This window comes from Branchiostoma floridae, chromosome 11 (assembly GCF_000003815.2).
Source record: "Branchiostoma floridae strain S238N-H82 chromosome 11, Bfl_VNyyK, whole genome shotgun sequence".
In the NCBI taxonomy this organism is placed as follows: Eukaryota; Metazoa; Chordata; class Leptocardii; order Amphioxiformes; family Branchiostomatidae; genus Branchiostoma; species Branchiostoma floridae.
Window position 1 is genome coordinate 21655671 of NC_049989.1, and position 11070 is coordinate 21666740.

Consider the following 11070-nt stretch of genomic DNA (forward strand, 5'->3'; position numbering starts at 1 on the left):
GGTCCCATATGATCCTACGATTTAGTGGTTAAACCAGTTTTTCTAGTTAGCTGTACTGGTATTGAATTGTTCTGACTAGTTCATTCTGCTTTTGCTGAAGAAGAGTGATGGATGTCACTCGAAACGTCCGGAAGTAAATATCGCGTTTTTTATCCAGTTGTAGAGATTGAATTGTATTTGAATATTGCTTACCTGGATGTCTAACCTTCATAAACGATTCAGTTAACAGATACAAAATGAAACTATCGTTGGATAAATTCAACTTCTACTTTTGATTTTCTGTTATAGTGGAGATAAAAGAACAGATATATTTTATGATCGATGGTTTGTCCGGTTGCATTAGGAATGGGAATTTTTCTACAGCACTTAGGTGTATGAAATAAGAAAATAGTTGTTGTTGTTAATTTTTTCATTATTGTTAATCAGCATCAAACATCAAGGTATTCCTTTCAGACGAAATAATGATGGAAACCCGATCGCCGATCAAGTGTAAAACAATAAAATCTCTCTCCCTTGCCTCAAAACAAGTTTTATCCTTTCGCGGGGTTTCCTGCCGGATTTGGACTCCACGGTTGCCTTATGAACTAAAAGTTTTTATGGATCATGATCATCTCTAGCATGCTATTCTACCAAGTTGACGAAACCAAACATCTGTTTGCCCCTATCCACTATATTATTGTTGTGATGCAACATTGTAGTTGTGATGTCATTTAAATAAAGAACAGAAATTAATAAAGAGGCGGTCCTAGTGCTTTGTTTACTCGGCAGTTGCCGGACCGGTCCCGTACAGAATGCCGAAATCCTCCTCAGAATCGTGCGAAGTCGCCCTGATGCCGCGCTCCATGTTAGCGTGGTCAGTCTGCCGTCCGTACAACTCAGCGGTGACAGTTTCCGTTTGGTGCGCACCCGTCTCACAGTGAGCTACGCTGCCTGCATCGTGCTCAACTGAGAGGCCTCTACGGTTCAGAGGCATAGCTCGTTGTCGTTCATAAAGTATGTTTTCCTCCGCTGTAGTATGAAGTGTTTCTTCCGTTTGGTTTGTTTCTGCAGCGGCGCTGCTTGCGTGCTCGTCTGTGATTGCTCTACGGTTCGGAGCTGAATCTCGTTGATAAAGTACGTTTGCCTCGGCTAAAGTGTGAAATCTTTCTCCCAGTTTGCTCGCTCCTGTCACACAATAATCTGCAGCGTTGCTCGCCTGCTCACTAAAAAGACTTCCAAGAGTAAAGTCCGAATCTCGTTGGTAGAGCGAATTTCCCGCTGCTACTCCATAAGGCATTATTTCTGCACCGGTTTCGGTTTTCCCGATTTGAAAAGCGGGTTGTTCAGATGCTCCCTCCAGCACGTTTGCAGTCACGGTGTGAGCTGTATTTTCCTCACGGACCGGTAGAGGGGGAGGCGGCGCAGAGGGGGAGTGATGTTGGCCCTCCTCCTCATCTTCATCTGACACGTTGTCGTAGTGATGAACCTGAGCTTCTGTCGTACCGACCGTGTACACTGTGGTTCCCATTTCCATCGCAAACCAGTGAGATTCTCGCGACCTCAGACGCCGAGGAGGAAAGGCGCTCGGGTCCGATTCTCCTTCTGTTGAACCCTCTGTGACCTCGGGCAGGGTGTACCGATGGCCGCAAACGCCCTTGGCTTGTGCATCCATGTTTAGTGTCGCACCGGCGTCGGGGCGGTTGTCTTCTCGACTAGTTCCTCGTTTTCTCCAACAAACTAGCGCGATTGGAAAGAGTATCATAAGAATGGCGACAACAGTTATAATAGGAATGATAAATGAAACGGAGGGTTTTTCATGTGAGTTGGTCACGACACAGAACTTCTGATGAAAGGACGGCTTGAAAGCTAACCAGTAGGAGCAGCAGAACTTGTTCGTGGAACCCTCACAAATGTCTGTTTCGTTTTCGATACCTCGCGGTGACAACTTTTTGGACGGAGGGATTGTCGTGCTTTCTTTCTGGTCCTCCTTCCGTCGCCAGTCGAGACACAGCAGCAGGTCCATATGGTGGCTTTTCGTGCCACTGACCATTTCACTTGTGTACCGGCCCGAGTTCTTTGCCGTGAAGTTTTGAATCTCCAGCACTTTGGTCAGAGGCCTGACGACATAGCGGCCTGTCGGGGTGTACCACGTGTAGTGCTCAAATTCAGGGCCGGGTCTGGCCAGCTGCACCAAAGGCAGAGCTACAGAATGATGCTCAGTGAGGTAGTAGGTGTTGGGAAGAACGCCAAAGTATTTATGACGACTTTTGATGAAAAAAACATTTTTGACGATGGAGCGGTTCAGTTCAGGAGTAGTGTCGATGACGTAAAATCTTCTCACGGGCCACGAATCCATGTCAGCAACGTTTATCATATCCTCCCGGGCGACTTGTTTCTCCGGACAGCGCAAAGGGTTCCCCTCCAGCTGGTAAGAAGCGGATGGGTGTGCGAATTTTATATCTCCGGGGATCTGACTGATGCTGTTGACCATGAGTGACACTAGTAACAGTTGTTTACTGGGGATGAGCCCGATGGCCTGTGCCGGGAACACGGACAGACGGTTCCCGGCAAGACCCAGGAACTGCAGGCTGGCCAGCCCGTGGAACGCGCGCTCCGATATGGCGGAGATCAGGTTGTTGGAGAGGAGCAGATTCCAAAGCGCCGTCAGGTCGGAAAATATGAAGTCGCGAAGGGAAACGATGTAGTTTCTGTTCAGATCCAGATGCCGAAGTTCGCACATGCCTTGGAAGGTTCGCGGAGATAAGTTGTTTACCCTATTGTTGTCGATTAACAGAGACCCTATGCGTGGAGTTGTGTTAAAGGAGCCGAGGTTGGATATTTTGTTGCCCGACAGCCTGACAGCGTAGACGTCTACTGTGATATAGTCAATTGGGACGTGAGTGAAATTGCGGCCGGTAAAATCAACCGTCTTCCCAACGGTAGTGGTCAGCAAAATCAACATGACAAGGGAAGTCACGAATTCCATTCTGTATCGCGTCAGCGGCAGACAAAGGTGTCCTACGACCACAAAAGAACAAACAATAAATATATTTAGAATACAACATGGTGTATTCCGTATCACCCGAGGTACGAGGGGTGATCAATAAGTTTTCGGCCTCACCAAGAAATAACAAGCACAACTCAGATTTTCAGGCGAAACTTCATAGTATGAAGTCTTTTATCAATATCCTCCAAATTTCAAATCATTGGAGTCATTACTTTCCAGGCATTCGTTTTTTTTTTCTAAATTAGAAGGTAAGTGGGGAGAAAAAGAAGGGTGAAGTGTGATCAGACAATTTGATCTCACACCTCAGGTTGCAGATCAATTGTCCACCTTTTTTGTCGTAATAACTTACCTAACGTTACTGGGTGTCGCCTGCAACATAATGATCACAATAATTTGAATTTTGGTACACATTTATATAAGATAATACTTATTGATCACCCCTCGTAATAACAGCCATACCCCCTGTTGGACCAATCGACGCGGTACGGCCGAATCCATGTCATTCCTGGGCCGCGATAACGTTCGATGCAATTGTTCCGGACCGTGTGATAAAAATACGTATCACACAGAGTTTTAAGTTTTAACACATAGGCTGTCATCGAATAATACGAACATACTCTGCACACGCCGAGTGCGGCGCGATCGAAAATTCGAATACCTGATTCGGACGTTGGAAAATTGCTGTTGCAACAATATGCTGTTAAGCCCGATAAGGTCCACCTGCCCTTCAACTCCCCGGAGCGTTAATGTGAGATCTGGCTTGGCTCCCCGAACAAAATTCGCTAGCTACCCGGTCCTGTCTGGCTCCCAGGGTAGAATCTGTTCGGTAACTAAGGCCCGCTGTTCTTCTCGAGAACGTTAGAGGAGGTTTCATGCAGGGGCTAGTTTGTATCCATGGGAACCGGACTTTTAGCTACTTTTCCCCGGGAAGAACTGCCTTGGCTGTCGACCTAATTTTCCTCCGGGCCTAGCTAGAGTCTGGCTCCCAGGGTACTAGTACCTGATTACTACCGAGTGCCAAAATTAACCTGGGCGGCGGAGCGCTCCCAGTGCTCCGAGGAGAGTTCGCTCTCACTCGCCGGTAGACAATGCCAGGATAAGCCATCACTATTGCTTCCGAATGATGTTCTGTGTTACAATACATTTCACAGTGGAATACACCACTATACTAACTCATCCCCAAGTTTAAACTGGTATCCAGTCTACCGTGAATTGGTCGGGGTTTCCCCGGGATCTGAGAAGATTTCCACCGCCGGGGTAATCTTTCAGCACCCGGTAGAAGTTTTACGCGCTAGGAATCTTGGCTACCTCCCGCCCAAAACTCTTACCGGCTACGAAACATCAACCCGGCGGCAAGAAAGCGTCATCTGCCCGAAGGGAGGCTGGGCCAAGCAACGGTAGAATGGATGTTACCTACCGATTGTGCAGGGACTGAGCTGACTTCGGTCCGGGTCTGTCTGTCTCTCTCTCTCTCTCTCTCTCTTAGCTTGCCAGTGTGCGATGCCTCCTTGGTCGGGTAGGAAAGACATATTCTATTTGTCATATAACGGTACATTTAAAGGCACCAAGCCAACCCCCCCCCCCCTCCCCGTAGACCATCATTGGTTAGAAAATATCGTGTGTTTTCCAAGTTTACAATAAAGCAGTGCATGATTGACAATGGTAGCTCATTGTCAAGTCAGTTATGTAGACAATAAGTTAGGGCCCGGAGTGTTGCCGGTCGGGCCTGAAGTTCTACCGGTGAAGCCTCGGTGTCGCCGGTGAAGCGGGTAAAGGGAAGTTCATTCCCGCGCCTGATGGCGCATAGGCTAGAGCGGCTCATCTCCGTTTCAGTAGCCCTGGGCAGGTGACACAACTTTGTGCAATCACTACAGCACTGGCTAGTCCACTGGTAGTGGTGTGTGTTTAACTTCCATACTCTTTCCAGAATGCTGAGTGCTAAACAGAAAGCAGCATGTACCATTTTTAAAGTCATGGCAAGTTCTTTATTGAACTTCCTGTGCACCAGCCCTCCATCCGATAAAATCGCTTATTTTATCATCGCGTGTGAAAGGAAAACATAACATAACCTGACTATCACTCAAGTTCGTCACACAAGACGGTTTGTTCCCTTCTTTCCAATCAGCCAGTCCGCCGTCCGGGTATGACATTTCTTCCTCTGCTCCCTTTTACTACCCACTTTTCTAAAGAAGAAACATTAAAAGCTTCTAAAGAAGAAACATTAAAACTTTCTAAAGAAGAAACATTAAAAGCTTCTAAAGAAGAAACATTAAAAGCTTCTAAAGAAGAAACATTAAAAGCTTCTAAAGAAGAAACATTAAAAGCTTCTAAAGAAGAAACATTAAAAGCTTCTCAAGAAGAAACATTAAAAGCTTCTCAAGAAGAAACATTAAAAGCTTCTCAAGAAGAAACATTAAAAGCTTCTCAAGAAGAAAAAATTAAAAGCTTCTCAAGAAGAAACATTAAAAGCTTCTCAAGAAGAAACATTAAAAGCTTCTCAAGAAGAAACATTAAAAGCTTCTATCCGTTAACCGGCGACACCACAGGCTTTTAAGCTTCACCGGTAGAACTTGAGGCCCGACCGGCAACACTCCGGGCCCTGAACTTCATTGTCTACATAACAGACTTGACAATCAGGTACGTTGTCAGTCAGGAACTGTTTCATAGTAAACTTTGAACAACACACGACAGACTTGTCAATCAGGAAAGGGTTCATATTAAAAACAAAAGTCACGCGATATTTTTTTACCAATGACGATCGCGGGGGAGAGCTTGCTGCATGCAAATGTTCTTAATAACAATTTATGTTGTTGAAAATGTATGTAATTTCCTACCCGGCAGAGGAAGCACCGCACACTGGCAAGCCGAGAGAGAGACAGACGCGGACCGAAGTCAACTCAGTCCTCAATATCGGTAAGTGACTTTCAGTTACCTGGCACACACTGTAGATTTGGTTACATAGCATTACCGTAAATTGGTTGCTGTTTCGGAATATGAAGCTTTCACCCGTCGGGGTAGTCTTTTGCACCCAGTTAGAGTGTTGGGCAGAAGGTGGCTTAAACTCCTAGAGCGTAAAACCACTACCGGGTGCTAAAGATTACCCCGGCGGAGGAAAGCTTCTCCTGTCCCGAAGAAACCCCGACCAATCCACGGTAGACCGGATGCCAGGTTAAACTTGCGGATTAGTTAGACATCTAGATCTATGTTGTGTCAGAAATACTAGAAATCTGAAGTCAAGTTACTCGACCGTGAAATATCAAAGTGAAACATCATAAACATAAAGCAATTACTTAAAGCCAATGATGGCTTATCCTGACATTGGCATTGTCTATCGGGGAGCGAGCGAACTCTCCTCGGAGCACTGGGAGAGCTCCGCCGCTGGGGTTAACTTTGGCACTCGGTAGTGGTTCAACGGATTTGGACTTTTGATCAGCTACCCTGGGAGCCAGACTCTAGAACAGCCCGGAGGAAAATCTGTTCGACAGCCAAGGCAGATATTCCCGATGACCTTATAGTAAGATAAGAACTCCGGGCACGTGTAGCCATGCTGACAAACTACTGGTACTAGTACTACCCTGAAGACCGGAATTTTAGCCAGGACCAGCAGAGAATCTGTTCGGCAGCCAACGCAGGTCTTCCCGAGGACCCTAGATGAGGCCCCGGCACGACAAATCCCCGGAGTGCTTATCTAAGGTCCTCGGGAAGATATACCACATGTGGCTGTTGAACAGATTCTGAGTCGGTCTACCCTAGGAGCCAGCCAGGATCGGGCAGCTAGGACAGTTTATTCGGTGGCCAAAGACAGTCAGGCCAACCCGATCTCCTATTACTATTAGCGCCCGATGAGTTTAAGCTCAATGAGGTCCACCTGCCCTTTCCGATAACTCCTTCAGGCTTAAACTCCCCGGAGCGCTTATGTGAGATCGGCGGGCTGACTGCCTTGGCTCCCCGAACAAAACTCGCTAGCTACCCGGTCCTGTCTGGCTCCCAGGGTAGCGCAGCGTCGGTCCTGGCTAAAAGTCTGGTTCCCAGGGTAGGAAACCCTGCATGACATGACACCTCCCCTGAGTGCTTCATGATCTGAAGCCCTCAGAAGAACTGCCTTGGCAGCCGCAAAGATTCTTTGCCGGGCCTCGGCTTGAAGCTGACTCCTAGCATATTTTTCAGCCAACCACATAAACCGACTAAAGTGTGTCATAGTTGACCCGTGCGGCAGAGAGCTCCTGATGACCCCGTAGAGAGCACGTCCAACTCCCGGTAGCCAGATGCCCGTTACCGCTGATTATCATGCCAGTAGATTTTGTTAAAGCCATTTATGTTGCTCTACAAGCAAAGCTTGATAGGGAAAATCGTGACCTTTTCCTTATATGCTGTCTATTTCTGCCAGCTAACTTACGGTCCTTTCTAACAATGAATTGGATTTTGCTATCCAATGTTGTGCTCATCCCCGCAGGCAAACTTCAATATCTATGTGTACTTATTGTTCGTTCTTTCATGGTCATATTTCAGAAAATGGAATTTGTGACTTCCTTTGTCATGTGCACTTTGCTGACTACTGCCATAGGGAAGATGGTTGATTTCACCGGCCGGGACTTACAGCACGTTCCGATGGACTCCATCACACCGGACGCCTTCACTGTCAAGCTGTCAAGCAACAAAATATCCCACCTCGGCTCCTTTAACACAACTCGGCACATACGCTTTCTGTCTGTAGACAACAACAGGGTAAACAACTTATCTTCGCGAACATTCCAAGGCCTGTGCGAACTTCGTGTCCTGAATCGGACCAGAACGACATCGTTTCCCTTCGCGACTTCATATTTTCCGACCTGGCGGCGCTCTGGAATCTGCTCCTCTCCAACAACCTGATCTCCGCCATATCGGAGCGCGCGTTCCACGGACTGGCCAGCCTGCAGTTCCTGGGTCTGGCCGGGAACCGTCTGTCCATGTTCCCGGCACAGGCCATCGGGCTCATCCCCAGTAAACAACTGTTACTAGTGTCACTCATGGTCAACAGTATCAGTCAGATCCCCGGAGATATAAAATCCGCACACCCGTCCGCTTCTTACCAGCTGGAGGGGAACCCTTTGCGCTGTCCGGAGAAACAAGTCACCCGGGAGGATATGATAAACGTTGCTGACATGGATTCGTGGCCCGTGAGAAGATTTTACGCCATCGACACTGATCCTGAACTGAACCGCCCCATCGTCAAAAATGTTTTTTTCATGAAAAGTCGGCACAAATACTTTGGTGTTATTCCCAGCACCAACTACGTCACTGAGCATCATTCTGTAGCTCTGCCTTTGGTGCAGCTGGCCAGACCCAACCATGAATTGGAGCACTACACGTGGTACACCCCGACAGGCCGCTATGTCGTCAGGCCTCTGACCGAAAAGCTGGACATTCAAAACTTCACGGCGAAGAACTCGGGCCGGTACACAAGTGAAATGGTCAGTGGCACGAAAAGCCACCATATGGACCTGCTGCTGTGTCTCGACTGGCGACGGAAGGAGGACCAGAAAGAAAGCACGACAATCCCTCCGTCCAAAACGTTCTCACCGCGAGGTATCGAAAACGAAACAGACATTTGTGAGGGTTCCACGAACAAGTCCTGCTGCTCCTACTGGTTAGCTTTCAAGCCGTCCTTTCATCAGAAGTTCTGTGTCGTGGCCAACTCACAGGATAACCCCTCCATCTCATTTATCATTCCTATTATAACTGTTGTTGCCATTCTTATGATACTCTTTCCCATCGCACTAGTTTGTTGGAGAAAACGAGGAGCTAGTAGAGAAGACAACCGCCCCACCGCCGGTGCGACACTAAACATGGGTGCACAAGCCATGGGCGTTTGCGGCCCTCGGCACACCCTGCCCGAGGTCACAGGGGGTTCAACAGAAAGAGAATCGGACCCGAACGCCTTTCCTCTTCGGCGTCTGAGGTCGCGAGAATCTCACTGGTTTGCGATGGAAATGGGAACCACCACAGTGTACACTGTCGGTACGACAGAAGCTCAGGTTCATCACTACGACAACGCGTCAGATGCAGATGAGGAGGGCCAACATCACTCTCCCTCTGCACCGCCGCCCCCTCTACCGTTCCGTGAGCACAATGTAGCCCACGCCGTGCTGGAAGGACCATCTGAACAACCTGCTTTTCAAATCGGGAATGCCGAAACCGGTGAAGAAATAATGCCTTATGGTGTAGCAGCGGGAAATTCGCTCTACGAACGAGCTTCGGACGGGAACCGTGGAACTTTCGTGGCAAGTGAGCATGATGCGAGTGCAATCTCAGCCAGCACCGTCGCTGCAGATCCTTGTGAGATAGACGCGAACGGCACGGAAGAAAGGCTGTATGCAGCAGCAGATGCAAACGCTCTTCATCAACAAGAAACGGTCACCTCTGAACTGTACGGACGGCAGACTGACCACTCTAACATGGCGCGCGGCATCAGCACCGCACCGAATGGTACTGTGGAGGATTTCGGCATTCTGTACGGGAGTGGTCAGGCAACTGCCGAGTAGAACATTTTTATTTATTTATTTATTTGTTCAGCTGTTTATAAACAGCCAGGGCTGCCCAACTAGCCGTAGGCTATTGCTGAGTAGACATACTACTGAGTAGACACACTCTTCAATACAATGCAACTTTATAGTGACTTATAAACTTGTTTTTAGAAATCTCTCTGATTTGATTTGAATTGATTTGATTTATTAGAATTGCAAACGGTACAATCCACGTGGGTCACAGGCAGCGGTGTGCTGGTGTCGTGGCCCACACATGAATACATAGACATAGAAGTACCATTGATGTGTTGGCGTGTTGCGGTAGTTTTAGAAGTTTATCTAAATACCAATGCCTTTCATTAGCAAAACGGTTGGCACCTTAATCTTAAGGTCACGTAAATCATATCTTAATCAGGCAGTATTTTTATCAGTTTATCGCCAGTCCAATGGTTTAACATGTGGTTCACAAAGTTTGCTATTTGTATGTACTGTATTATACTGGCTCGTCATTGTAAACATCTTTGTAATTCAGTTATGTAAACGGCTGCCAGGAGGCATGTGAGACTTGTTGCTTTTATTTGAATAAATAAACCTGTGTATACGAACACTAACTACTACAACCAGAGTTAGGGTTAGGGTTAGAGTTAGGGTTAGGGACAGGGTTAGGGTTAGGGTAAGGGTTAGGGTTAGGGTTAGGGTCAGGGTCAGGGTCAGTGTCAGGGTTAGGGTCAGAGTCAGGATCAGTGTTAGGGTTGAATTCATCACCACTATAATGTGAAAGCTGGGAGGGATGCAAAAGAGATACATGGTCACTTTGGCAAGTTGCCCCCCCCCCCTCCATATACTTAACGGTGCACACCCCAGTTCTTCCGCGACCGGGGTCCGTGGTAGTCCGCGACCAAAAAGTGACGAAAGGCTTCCGAGGGCCCAAGTTTGAGTTGACATTTCTCATTATTTCCTGCGAAATGACATTAAACGGTTACATGGCTGAAAAGCGTAGGAAATGGTGTGTTTTTGGTGCAAATTGTGTTTTGGTCCGCGCGTTGCTTCCGCGATATCCCTACGCCTGAATGTAAAGAGGCCCGTGACCTAGATTTACCTCTGAAGCGCTGTGTCAAGCAAAGTTGCAATGCCGCGCGCCGTGGATGATTAAAAAACTGTAGTACTAGAATTTTCTTTATAATTGGCTGGATTAGTCTTTAGATTTTCCTCTTTCTGGCAGTATCAGTCGTGCTTGCCGGGAAACATCTTCTTCATCTGTTTTATCCAATGCGAAAATGCCCGATTTTGTGCATCATTTTTGACATGAAAATAATGTTTTTTCCCTATAATTTTTCAAAATTAGAGAAGTTGAAGGATCGAAACTCAGTTGGTCTTGTAGCTGAAGGTATATCCTCTCACCCCATATACAGTTATTTTCCTTCAGGATAATTCCCTGGAAGAGATGGTCGCTAGACTTGAGGGTGTGCCGCCTCCATTTGAACCCCCAAATAAACTGGTGTGTGCCCCCTTAAGACATTATCAAAACTACAGTAAAATCAACTTAATGTATACAAAATGTAAATTTGATAACAAAAACAT